This window comes from Euprymna scolopes, chromosome 27, assembly GCF_053919585.1.
Source record: "Euprymna scolopes isolate OS-2025 chromosome 27, ASM5391958v1, whole genome shotgun sequence".
In the NCBI taxonomy this organism is placed as follows: domain Eukaryota; kingdom Metazoa; phylum Mollusca; class Cephalopoda; order Sepiida; family Sepiolidae; genus Euprymna; species Euprymna scolopes.
Genome location: NC_136508.1, coordinates 114406115 through 114420196, shown reverse-complemented (window position 1 = coordinate 114420196; position 14082 = coordinate 114406115).

Here is a 14082-nt window from a genome sequence, read left to right as displayed (position 1 = left end):
GACAGCCTCCTTAGTGGTTAATCCAAGGTTCGGGTCCCTGACTATCAGGCGGATAACGTCAGCCCAGACAAAACGTTTACCTCCAGCACCCTTACTAGTGACATGGCAACAAGGACAGACAAAGACAGAAAAATATCCGACATCTCAGACTACTGGTCACCAAGTAGTACCGACCTTTAAGCAGCTTTTTCTTCACCCTTTGTCAGAAACATCACTCATTGAATGAGGACTGAATGACAAAATAGGAGAAGCGAGAGTTACTGGAGCTGCCGATAACACATCCACTGTATTATCTACTCTCCATTAAAAAAAAGGGGGGAGGAGGAGAAAGGGGAATGGGTACAAGTGACTTATATCTACGTAGTAAGTCCGGTGCGAACTTAATAATTCATGACACTTTTGGTGATAATCTCCCCTCCCATATTAATGGGTGGAAGTTTGTCCTTATCTATCTAGTTTGAATCATTAAAGTTTCATCTTATAATTAATTAAAATCCAATAATTAACTATTATCAATTTGTAAAGACTGCTTAATATTAATTTACATTAGAGTTTAAATAATTATTCAAGGTTTTAATTTAGGAGGTCCGTTTTCATGAGTGACTTTCTTTGCACTGTATTATATTTCTAATGTACTTGAACATAAGGCTAACTATATAAGGTAGGATTCGCAAGCAAGAAGAAAGTATTTTCAATACAGCCAAACTTGCAGTAATAGTATATATTAAGTATACTACTTAAATAAAGTCCTAAGTTTATCTACTCTAGAGAATAATTTCCGGCATTTTTTTATCGTTAGTTGCCGGCATTTTGTTTGTTTTAAAACGTTCAGCTTTGTAGCAGGAGGGGGGACGGATAATACGGAATACAGACAAAAAGACAGGAGAATTACAGACAAAATACATAAAACACGAAAAGCAAATTTAAAACAATGTAACAAAACATTTAGGATTAGTTTAGAGAAAAAAATAATAAAATAAAAATACTTAACGTTTTTGCACTAGAGATTCCGCCTGCTGTTTTTATCAACTGTTAGCTAGCATATGCCTTTCTAGAGTGACAGAAGAGTTCTATTTCCGGATAACTTGGTCGAGTGCCTATCTATAGAATAAAAGTCGATACGTTCCTATGTGTAAAGAATATCTAATTTACATTTTTTTTTGTTAAAAAAAAAAGTTCTAGCTTTTTTTTTTTTTTTATAAAGTCCTAAGTTTATCTACTCTAGAGAATAATTTCCGGCATTTTTTTTATCGTTAGTTGCCGGCATTTTGTTTGTTTTAAAACGTTCAGCTTTGTAGCAGGAGGGGGGACGGATAATACGGAATACAAACAAAAAGACAGGAGAATTACAGACAAAATACATAAAACACGAAAAGCAAATTTAAAACAATGTAACAAAACATTTAGGATTAGTTTAGAGAAAAAAATAATAAATAAAAAATAAAAATACTTAACGTTTTTGCACTAGAGATTCCGCCTGCTGTTTTTATCAACTGTTAGCTAGCATATGCCTTTCTAGAGTGACAGAAGAGTTCTATTTCCGGATAACTTGGTCGAGTGCCTATCTATAGAATAAAAGTCGATACGTTCCTATGTGTAAAGAATATCTAATTTACATTTTTTTTGTTGTTAAAAAAAAAAAAAGTTCTAGCTTTTTTTTTTTTTATAAAGTCCTAAGTTTATCTACTCTAGAGAATAATTTCCGGCATTTTTTTTATCGTTAGTTGCCGGCATTTTGTTTGTTTTAAAACATTCAGCTTTGTAGCAGGAGGGGGGGACGGATAATACGGAATACAGACAAAAAGTGGCTTGCTTTTGCGAAATAACTTCCTGCTTGATCTTTATTATATTATACAGATGTTGTATGATACAGGTGGAGTGAAGTGCTTTTATATTATAGTGTGACGGAACATTCGTCTGTCTTTGTTATGGGATATATCACTGTTATAGTGATGAGGGTTGTGTCGCCTCTTATGAGATATTCCTTTGTAGCCTAGTCACCAATCAACAAATTGATGAAAAACTGATATAATTGCAATTAAATAATATTAGAATAATTCTTCATCTAAGAATTTGGTAAGTAAGCAAGTTTTTTTCATAGTGGAAATGAATTAAACGATATCATCAACATCCCACGCGTTATTTATGGTGCTAGCATTAAGATTCATTTTCATTATATTGAGATATAATCGATATCGATTTTGTCTCTTGGTTCTTTATTTTTTAATTTTTAATCATTTTCTTCTAGCTGTGATGATCCAACTATAAACCATTGTTTTTCATTTTAAAATTCTAACATTGCCTTTAAGCGCAATTATTTTAATATATCTGAAACTTGGTTCACCGGATATATTTGCCAGATTGTTATTGATTTGTTTCTTTTGTCAATTTACATACGTTAGTTTTAAAAGATCAAAGATTTTTATACTTGATTAAATTATGATTTACATTTATATCAAATGCTTTATGGATTTACATGGTTTCATTTATAGTTGCCAACTGTATTTCGTTAGAGCTGTGTCTTCCATAGAGTCTTTCCAAGTATGTTTTTAAGTTTCATATTAGGCCAATCGCTCTTATGTAAACCGAGATAATATTTCCTTCTTTCAGAGACTCTGTTTCAAAATCATTCTTTACGTTCTTATTTTAGTTTTCCAGTGCAACTCTATTAAAGCCATAAGCATTTGGAGCGGTAACATCAATAATGCTTTTTTCATATAAAAATCTCCGTATATTTCAGTAAAATCTCAACCCATTTTTCCGTGTTACACAAATGCTTTGAAAGACTTTTGTAAATTTTTCGTTATTTTTGCAAAAAATTTACTTACAAAAATCGGAATATTGAAATCGTGGACAAGAATATTGCTTTTCGTTCATTTTTTTATTTTCCCTCATTTACATAAAATCAAGGGTTTTCCTCACTGGAAAATATATTCATTACAATTAAAATACATACAAGTCGGTTTTTGTGGTATAGACGTTGCTTTTATCACTTGCATATGTTTTCCCCTCCAGGCTGGTTTTCCAGATATTGTGGCAATTGTAAATTTTCTGTCTTGCTTGAAATTCTTATGACTATAAACATATTTTGCAAGTATATGCAATTTACTAATTGTGTTTTTTCATATGTATCACTAAATTTGATGGCCTTGCCTTTTATTTATCTGCCCTCTTCTATGGCTTTGTCATAGATAACTGTCAATTTCCCATTTGATGTTACTGGTGGTGGTTAATGTTCCAAGATGTGCGACGATCTGTCAAGTTGCATCTCTTCAGAAATCTTCCAATGAAGGTATTTACATACTGTGTGTAACGACCACCTCATAATAAGCTTGTTAGTCAGATATTTTAAAAATCTATATTTGAGTTCTTTTTCTGATTTTTGAGAACTAGCAAAATCAGTCTTTCCACACATTTTATGTAGGATGATTTTACAAAGATAAGAATATCCAACACAAAACAGCTTTTCACACTGATTTTTCACAAAAATGTGTCTTAGTAAGGTTTTCACAAAAATGTGTCTTAGTAAGTTTTTCATAAAAATGTGTCTTAGTAAGTTTTTCATAAAAATGTGTCTTAGTAAGTTTTTCACAAAAATGTGTCTTAGTAAGTTTTTCACAAAAATGTGTCTTAGTAAGTTTTTCATAAAAATGTGTCTTAGTAAGTTTTTCATAAAAATTTGTCTTAGTAAGTTTTTCACAAAAATGTGTCTTAGTAAGTTTTTCATGAAATATGTGTCTTAGTAAGTTTTTCATAAAAATGTGTCTTAGTAAGTTTTTCATAAAAATGTGCCTTAGTAAGTTTTTCATAAAAATGTGTCTTAGTAAGGTTTTGGAACGGAAAAAATAATGAGAAGTTTTTTCAGGCTTGTCTCATATCACAATGTCTGGTTTGATGGTATTATCTTTTATATATCTGCTCGCCTGTAAATCTTTGTCATAGAATATGGTTACCTTTCCGTTCGATGTGATTTGTGGTTCATGTTCCTATATGTTTAATGATATGTCAAGCTGATCTCTCCACAGATATTCCAATGGAGGTATTTACATACTTTGTTGTGGCGGGCAGTGTTCACTTTTTGTTTTATTTTACTTACAGAAGATACACAGACTTTACAAGTATGTGACTTTTCCCCAGTGCGAGTTCTCAAAAACAAAACAGCTTTTCTAATTGTTTTTTCACAAAAATGTGTCTTAGTAAGTTTTTCATAAAAATGTGTCTTAGTAAGTTTTTCACAAAAATGTGTCTTAGTAAGTTTTTCACAAAAATGTGTCTTAGTAAGGTTTTCACAAAAATGTGTCTTAGTAAGGTTTTCACAAAAATATGTCTTAGTAAGTTTTTCACAAAAATGTGTCTTAGCAAGGTTTTCCCAAAAAAGTGTTTTAGTAAGTTTTTCACAAAAACGTGTCTTAGTAAGGTTTTCACAAAAATGTGTCTTAGTAAGTTTTTCACAAAAATGTGGCTCTTACCAAGTGTAAGTTCGGATATGTATAATTAACTTTGATTTTTTAAACAAGAAAACCCAAACATTTTACAAGAATGTGGCTTTTCCCCAATGTGAGTTCTCATTTGTGCCACTAAAGATAATTTATTAGAACAAGAATATCCACACACTTCACAGTATGTGGCTATTCAGCTGTTATGTCAGTTGGTATGTTTTATTTTATTTGCATTTACAGAACAAAAAATATATACACATTATACCAATATGATTTTTCAGAACAATTCGTACACTTAACAAGTATCTTCCTTTTCTCCTATGAGTTCTCATAGGTCTTACTTAAAATGATTTTCTAGAACAAGAATATGCACACACTTCACAAGAATGTAGCTTTTCCCTTTTTTAACTTCAGTAAGTTTTAAGATATCAAGGGGCTCCTTCCTGGAGCTTACACTTGATTCTGTTATGATTTAAATTTATATCCGAGGGCTCTTTTAAGAATAGATGCTGTTCCCTTTATGGCTGCTATTTGTATCTCCCTACAGCTTGGCCTTCCAGGGATTGCTTCTAAGTATTTCTGAAGGTTCTTTTTTATTAAACCATTGCTCCTATAACAACTGGTATAATATTTATTTATTTCAGAGACCATGTGGTTTTTAGATCATTTTTATGTCCTGATATTCTGTTATCTTTTCCCGTTCAGCTCTATTAAGGCTTAAATCATTTTCGTTTTTTTGTTTTATTTTACTTTAGTCGAAGTTCTCAGAAATCAAAGGGCCCACTACCTGGGGCTAACACTTGAACTCTTTATGAGATACATAGATATTCGAATGTTCCATTTAAGTTCTTTATCTCTCAAACACGGAGGGAGTAAAGAAGTTCAGAACATAATTTCCCTCTCCCCAACTAACCATTTTGATATGTTGTAATATATCTTTTATTTTGGTCTCTTGGTTTTACCGGATTTCAGGACAAGAACTTATTTATTCTTGAGGTAACATCACTTGGAGAAGATGGACCAATACTCCTAAAAGCTCATGTGAGTTAGCCATAGTAAGATCTTATTTGTGCACATAGTAATGTGATTTTGAATATTTGGTCGGGATTTACTTCTATGGAAAAAGTATCTGCATGCCATGTTGTTCTGACAAACCCCTATACAGAGAGACCTTAGACACTCGAGGATAGTGTCTAGTAGGCATTCAAGTTTCCCCTGTGATTTCTCCTATGTTTCACTAACGTTGATTCTCTAGAACAAGAAAATCCGCACACTTCACAAGAATATGACTTTTCACTGTCTTTTTTATTTTACTTGAGTGATTTTTTACGAGACCAAGGGGCTCCCTCCCGGAGCACTTGATTTCACTACGACTTGAATTTATATCAGAACAGATGTTTCCTTTATGGCAGCAATCTGCATTTCATTACAGCTTGGTTTTCCGGGATCGCTTGCAAGTCTTCCCTTTCCTTAGACCAGTTGCTCCTATTACAACTTGTATTATGTCTATCGCTTTCAGAGATCATTTTAAAATCATTCCTGATGGTTATCTCTTCTCATTCAGATTTAAGGCCATAATCATTTGTGTCTTAGTAAGTTTTTCATAGAAATGTGTCTTAGTAAGTTTTTCATAATCATTTGTGTCTTAGTAAGTTTTTCATAATCATTTGTGTCTTAGTAAGGTTTAAAATCATTCCTGAGGTCCTGATACTTGGTTATCTCTTCTCATTCAGATTTAAGGACATTTGAGTCTTAGTAAGATTTTGGAACGACACAAATAATGAGCACAGTTTTTTTCAGGCTTGTCTCATATCACAATGTCTGATTTGATGGCATTATCTTTTATATATCTGCTCGCCTGTAAATCTTTGTCATAGAATATGGTCACCTTTCCGTTCGATGTGATTTGTGGTCTATGTTCCCATATGTTTAATGATGTGTCAAGCTGAATCTCTCCAAAGATATTCCAATGGAGGTATTTACATACTTTGTTGTGGCGGGCAGTGTTCACTTTTTGTTTTATTTTACTTACAGAAGATACACAGACTTCACAAGTATGTGACTTTTCCCCAGTGCGAGTTCTCATATGGCTGACTAAGCCTGAATTTGAGAAAAACAAAATCCACACACGTCACAAGTATGTGGCTTTTCCATTTTTGTTTTATTTTACTTCAGTCGAAGTTCTCAGAAATCAAGTGGCCTACAACCTGGGGCTAACACTTGAACTCTATATGAGATACATAGATATTCGAATGTTCCATTCAAGTTCTTTATCTCTCAAACACTGAGTTAGTAAAGAATTGAGAACATAATTTTCCTCTCCCCAATTAACCATTTTTATACGTTGTAGTATATTTTTCATGCTGGTCTCTTGGTCTTACTGGATTCCAGGACAAGAATTTATCTAGTCTGGTGGAGTATCCAGCTTCGTGATATTACTTGAGGTAATATCACTTGGAGAAGGTGCACCATTCCTCAGAAAAGCTGTGGAGTAGTTGTAGTGAGGAGATCTTAGCTGGGCTGCGAATACTATGTGATTTTGAATATTTGGTCAGGGTTTAGTTCTATGGAAAAAGTATCCTCATGCCAGATTGTTCTGACAAACCCCTGTACAGAGAGACCCTAGACACTCGGGGACAGTGTCTAGTAGACATTCAAGTTCTCCCCAGTGTGAGTTCTCATATGTATGACTAAATCTGATTTTTCAGAACAAGAATATCCACAAACTACACAAGAATGTGGTTTTTCGCTTTTTTGTTTTATTTTACTTCAGTCGAAGTTCTCAGAAATCAAGGGTCCCACAACCTGGAGCTAACACTTGAAGTCTATATGAGATAAATAGATATTCGAATGTTCCATTTAACTTCTTTATCTCTAAAACACTGAGTTAATAAATAAATTGAGAACATAATTTCCTCCCCACACTTAACAATTTTTATATGTTGCAGTATATCTTTTATTTTGTTCTCCTGGTCTTACTGGAGTCCAGGAAAAGAATTCATCTAGTTTGGTGGAGTATACAGGTTTCTGCTATTACTTGAGGCAACATCACTTGGATAAGGTGCACCATTCCTCGTAAATGGGTAGCGAATACTATGTAACTTTGAATATTTGGTCAGAGTTTACTTCTAAGGAAACGTATCCTCATGCCTAGTAGGCATTCAAGTTCACTTTTGTTTTATTTCACTTTAGTTGAAGTTCTCAGAAATCAAGGGGACCACAGTCTGGGGCTAACACTTGAACCCTGTATGAGTGTGGACTTCTCATATGTATTTTTAACCGTGATTTTTGAGAACGAGTATAATCACACACTTCACAAGAATGTGGCATTTTCCTAGGGTGAGTTTTCCTGGTGAGGAGATCTTATTTGGACAGCGAATACTATGTGATTTTGAATATTTGGTCAGGGTTTAGTTCTATGGAACAAATATCCTCATGTCAGATGTTTCTGACAAACCCCTGTACAGAAAGACCTTAGACACTCAAGGACAGTGTCTAGTAGGCAAGTTATCATATGGTTAACTAAACTTGATTTTCAAGAACAGGAATATGCACAAAATTCACAATAATGTGGCCTTTCCTTTTTATTTACTTTTGTTAGTTTGATTGTGTGAATTCTCATATGGTACAGAAACGTTGATTTTCTAATACAGGATAATCCTCACACTTCACAAGTATGTTGCCTTTCTGCAGTGTGTATTCTCATATGATCTACTAACGATGATTTTCTAAAACAGGAAAATCCACAAATTTCACAACAATGTGGCTTTTTGCTAGTGTGCATTCTCACATGTGTCAATAAGTTTGATTTTTCAGAAAAAGAATGTCCACACACCTCGCATGTGTGTGGCTTTTCACCAGTGTGCGTTCTCATGTGTTTCCATAAACTTGATTTTTGAGAACAAGAATACCCACAAACTTCACAAGAATGTGGCTTTTCCCCAGTGTGCGTTCTCATATGTGTCACTAAACTTGATTTTTTAGAATAAGAATGCCCACAAACATCACAAGAATGTGGCTTTTCCCCAGTGTGCGTTCTCATATGTGTCACTAAACTTGATTTTTTAGAATAAGAATGCCCACAAACATCACAAGAATGTGGCTTTTCCCCAGTGTGCGTTCTCATATGTGTCACTAAACTTGATTTTTTTAGAATAAGAATGCCCACAAACATCACAAGAATGTGGCTTTTCTCCAGTATGAGTCCTTATATGTATCAGTAAATCAGATTTTCTAGAACATGAATACCCGCAAACTTCACATGAATGTGGCTTTTCTCCAGTATGAGTTCTCATATGTCTCACTAAACTTGATTTTTGAGAACAAGAATACTCACAAAATTCACAAGAATGTGGCTTTTCTCCAGTATGAGTTCTCATATGTCTCACTAAACTTGATTTTTCAGAAAAAGAATACCCACAAACGTTACAAGAATGTGGCCTTTCTCCAATGTGTGTTCTTGTATGTGTCACTAAATGTGCCTTTTTAGAACTAGAATAACTACACACTTTACACGCATGTGTTTTTTCCCTCATTATTTTTATTTTCTCATAAATTTGTTTTTGTTGGGAATGTTGCATTCTATCAGATGCCATACATTCTCCCATTAGTTTAGTTACTCCATCCAATACCTATTTTTAAGATTCTTATGGTCCCTGTAAGTGCAATTGTTTTTATTACTATTAATGTGTGTTCTCATCTGTATTATTAAGTTATATAGTAGAATCAGAATATCCACACACTTTACAATAATGTGGTTTTTCCACTTTTATATGTCCTGCTATTGATTATTTGTCAAAACAAGAATATTCACAAACTTCACATTAATATGGCTTTTCCATAAAAATCACAAGTGTGAGTTATCATATTTTTCACTAAATCTGATTATATAGAACGAGAATATCCACAAACACCACAAGAATGAGGTTTTAATGTTGGGGATGAAGCATCCTACCAGATGCAAAAAGGTTTTATTACTATCTTACATATTCCAAATATTTGATCATTTTTATATTGACCTTCTCTTAAAAGCAATTGTTTTACCCGCAAAATTCGTTATTTTTTCGATATGTTCACATATGTGTTGGTAAACAATATTTAAAAAAAGAATATTCACACGTTTCACAAAAAGTATTTTTCCAATGTGAGTTCTAAATGTGATTTTTTATAACAAAATCACAAACTTAATAAAATGTGATCTTTCGAAAGTGTGATTTCTCAGCAATTTGTGATTCTCTTATTTTTTTTATTGTAAAATCTAGCACATATTTCACAAAAACTAATTTTACCTTTAACAACTATTTCATAAAATTCGTGAATAATAAAGTTCAGTATATAAATCTTCCCACAGATGTCGCTGCTGTGTTCCAAATAAGTAATAATTTGTTACAATTATTGTTTAAAAGATCATATTCTGTAGGATTCAATTAGAAAAATCTGCAAAAAAAAATTCAGTATTTTAATATTTTCATTCATGTGAATCATCATAGGAGACATGTAAAAATAGATGAATTTAACTTTAAACAAAAAATTTGTTAATTAAAATCGTTGAAATTATATTTCGAGCTTTTATGATTTTCATTGTAGCAAGAAAATAAACAATATATATATATATAAATATATACATATATTGTTTATTTTCTTGCTACACATATATATATACCTTTTTTCTTGCTATATATATATACCTTTTTTCTTGCTACATATATATATATATACCTTTTTTCTTGCTACATATATATATACCTTTTTTCTTGCTATATATATATATATATATATATAGCTTTTTTCTTGCTATATATATATATATATATATATTAATGTTACAATGGTTTGATATGTTTTTCATCATAGTAAGAAAAACATTTCTATACGTGTTTCTAAATATACATGTATCTCAATGTTACAATGTTTTTATATGATGTTTACCATAGTAAGAAAATTAACATACACACAATATATATATATATATATATATATATATATATATATATATAAAATATAAGCGAAATAAGATACTGATAGAATTCAGATGAACAAGGAGATCCTAGCTCAAAAGGAAAAGCTCAATATTTAAGACTAGAGCAATATATAAGTTTCGTGGTTTAATTTTAAATTCTTAAGAAAAACAACATATAGAGGCATATATTCGATTTAAGAATTTATTGCTTGACAAAGGAATATATATGAGTGTATAATTCAAATGTAACTTGGTTAGTTGAGATAAGTCAGTTAAATACGCTTGTTGTCGTAGTTTGATCTAGTTTAATGTGTGTTTAAATTTTATTTAAAAAAATATATATATATGTATGGAGCAGATCTATGGATGAGCCCATTTAGTTGTTCGTTGAGTTGGAATTGATGTTTGAGTGAGTGCTTTATATACTGTGGTTAATTATATATATATATATATATATATTAATATTTTTTATAAGGGGAGAGTTGATTTAAATGTGGAGCTGGGTATGTGGTCGCGCATGTGTGGTTAATTTTGACTATTTGTATACTGATTACTTGTATATCCACCTATCAAATCTAAATATTAGTACAAATATAAGCACATATATACCCACAGATAATCAAACATACGTACATATCTATGCACAGACATACACACATACAAACAGATAGTCTACACCTACGTACAAACACTGATACATACCATGCTTACACAGATACATACCTATATACTGAATGCCATTTAGGTTTGGCAGACCAACTACTTTTGTAGAAACACCACGCAGTTGTTTGACAGTCTACTCACAGTTGACACCCTTCTCAACTGGTCTATGGATCTGCGATCCCAAATAGGTAAAAGATAACTAAATAGCGACTAAAAGAGTAGATTACATGATTCAACTTTTTCTAGCGACCTTTTTTGCCTTAGGTTCAACAGTTTGAAGGTTTTCACAACTAATGTTTATAAAGCATGTACATGGGCAATGTATTGAGACTGATTTGCTGCTAACATTTTTTCAAGTAGTTTATCAGATGCGGGCTTAAGTCATATGACGTTATAATAATTCCCCCCACTATTTATCTGTACATCAACTTAAACGTAGATTCCATGAACAAAGCTTTTTTCTTAGAACTGCAAACCTGTGGAACTCTCTTCCATTTACCTGCTTTCCAACTGACTATAATATGGTCATCTTCAAGTCCAACGTAAACAAGTTCTTGATGGGCTGTTCTCTTTAAGTAATCTAATTTACCAAATTTTCACTATTAACAATTATTACGTCACTGTCCCATTGACCACTGTACAAATATTAATCCTTATCCTCGAGTGGCCTCTGGGCATTGATAAGTGCTGACTCCTTTGTAAAAAAAATCATAATTGGAATATGAGTTGTTCAGAGGAAATGTAAACATTATGTGTAAAGAGTGTGTACCACTTCACCTGATAAATCGACTTGCCCTTAAATTGAGATGGGCTTGAGTGATGGGCGAATACCAGAGCATAAATATTTTACAGACATATTCTGTCTGACCCGTCAACTCTAATCTGACATGAACAGTTTTGACAACTCGGTTATTTATGTCTTTTTTATGTTTACGTAATAATAATAAAGTATGTAATGTTAATTGGATTAGACAGGGTTGCAAAACAATTTTGAGGGGCTGCTATTTTATGTGTGGTTTATAAAGCTTTGGAGTTCCGTAAACAAAATATGACCAAAAATTGGGCATTGAAATTCCACAAAAACAAAATATGTTTGTTATACAAAACAATCGAAATATATATATATATATATATATATATATATATATATATATATATATATATATATATATATATATATATAAAATGAAAATTACAATTACAATTGAATTTACCAAAATGATCCAAGATAGTAAATTAAAGTAAATTATAAATATTAAAGAATATATATTTATAAAATTATCTCAGCTAGATATAAAAGCTCTATAATACCAAATAGGAAATAGAGCTTATAATATGAGCAAACAGTTAATGAAATATGTTAAAAAACACTTTGAAATGAGTTAAAACATATTTAATCTGAAAAGGAAACACTAGAGTAAGGACTATCCATTTATCTAGTGTTTCCTTTTCAGATTAAATATGTTTTAACTCATTTCAAAGTGTTTTTAACATATTTCATTAACTGTTTGCTCATATATATGTATATATATATATATATATATATATATATATATATGTGTGTGTGTGTGTATTAGTAAATTTTTGCTATCTATCCCAGCGTAGGTTACCTGTTAAAAAATTGAAAATCTACTAGTTTAGCCCTTAAAAATATTAGCACTGAAGGAATTAAAAATAATATTTTAGATTTTCGAGTAGGGGATCACTTTCCTATATAAATCCAACATAAAATGAGCATCTACTCCATTGCCAGTGGCAGTCAACCAGACATATAATCGGTCACAGTTTTTAATCTTTGCAACAATTACGGGGGGGGTGCTCATATGTTTTAGATTTCTTACATTTCTTATGGAGGGATAACAGTTCATGTGTTGTTAACTATTCTGCATTTCAACCTTCCAATTTAATAAATAAAAACACCATAAAAATATTGTTGTTGGTTTTCTTATATTTTAATATTCAAATTCATATTTCAGATAAAGAAAGCGTCATCTTATTTTTTGTTTTATATAAAAATGAGAATGGCGGTATATTTTTTTATTTCAATTTTAAATTCAAAGAGTTTTTTTACTCATACATTCTATTTTTTTTTCTGTTTTAAATTAAAAAAAATCCACTCTTCTTTATTAATTACTAGCCTGGGTGCCAAGCGTTGCCCGGGTTTTTTTTAGGTCTGTTTTGAGCAAAAAAAAAGTGGTAGTAGGCAGGCAAGCTAAAACCCGCAGCCCGTAAAGGCGGAAAAGAAAGTGAAAGAATATCTGACGTCTTAACACTACTCCATGACGTGACCGAAAATTCAGAAAGTTAAAATTATGCAAAGTCAGTCCAACCGATATGATGGATTGCAAAAGTGACTCGCAAAAAAATCGACCCGTCTTTGTAGAAAACTGCCAAGTGGAGGATGAAGGAATTAATGTATTAGGCCAATTTTTCGATATTTGTTGTCCGAGACATCATGCTGTACACTGATACCAATCTCGTGAAAATGCGTCGGCTCTGACAAAAGTTTTAGGCATACAAACATACATACATGCACACATTTAAACAAACAGATGAGATTTATAGTATGGATAACACTATTATTTAGAAAGCTATTCTTAACATGGGAAAGGGAGGCCTTGCTAAATAATTTGTACATTCATCTAACAATTTAATAAATTAAAAGGTGCATTTTGTAGTCAACACAAAAACGAAAAACTGGGGAAAAAACAAATATATAGCGAATGATTGTTATTAAAGGCAACATAATAAACTCTTCTACCTACTTGGATAAGAGTTTTGTGTTTTAACTTATTTTTAAGCGTTTATTTACTTTTAAAAAAATCTGTACCGTGTCTTATGTTAGAAGAAATAAAAAATGGGTGATATAAAACAGGCATCTAAGATGTCACGATAATCGCTCAAAAAATCGATACTTAAATAAAGTACTGATAATAAAACACAAAATTTACACTTTTGAAAATTTTGTTAAACGATTTTTTTACGGTATCTTTGGTTAAATAATTTGTTAAGTGAAATTCC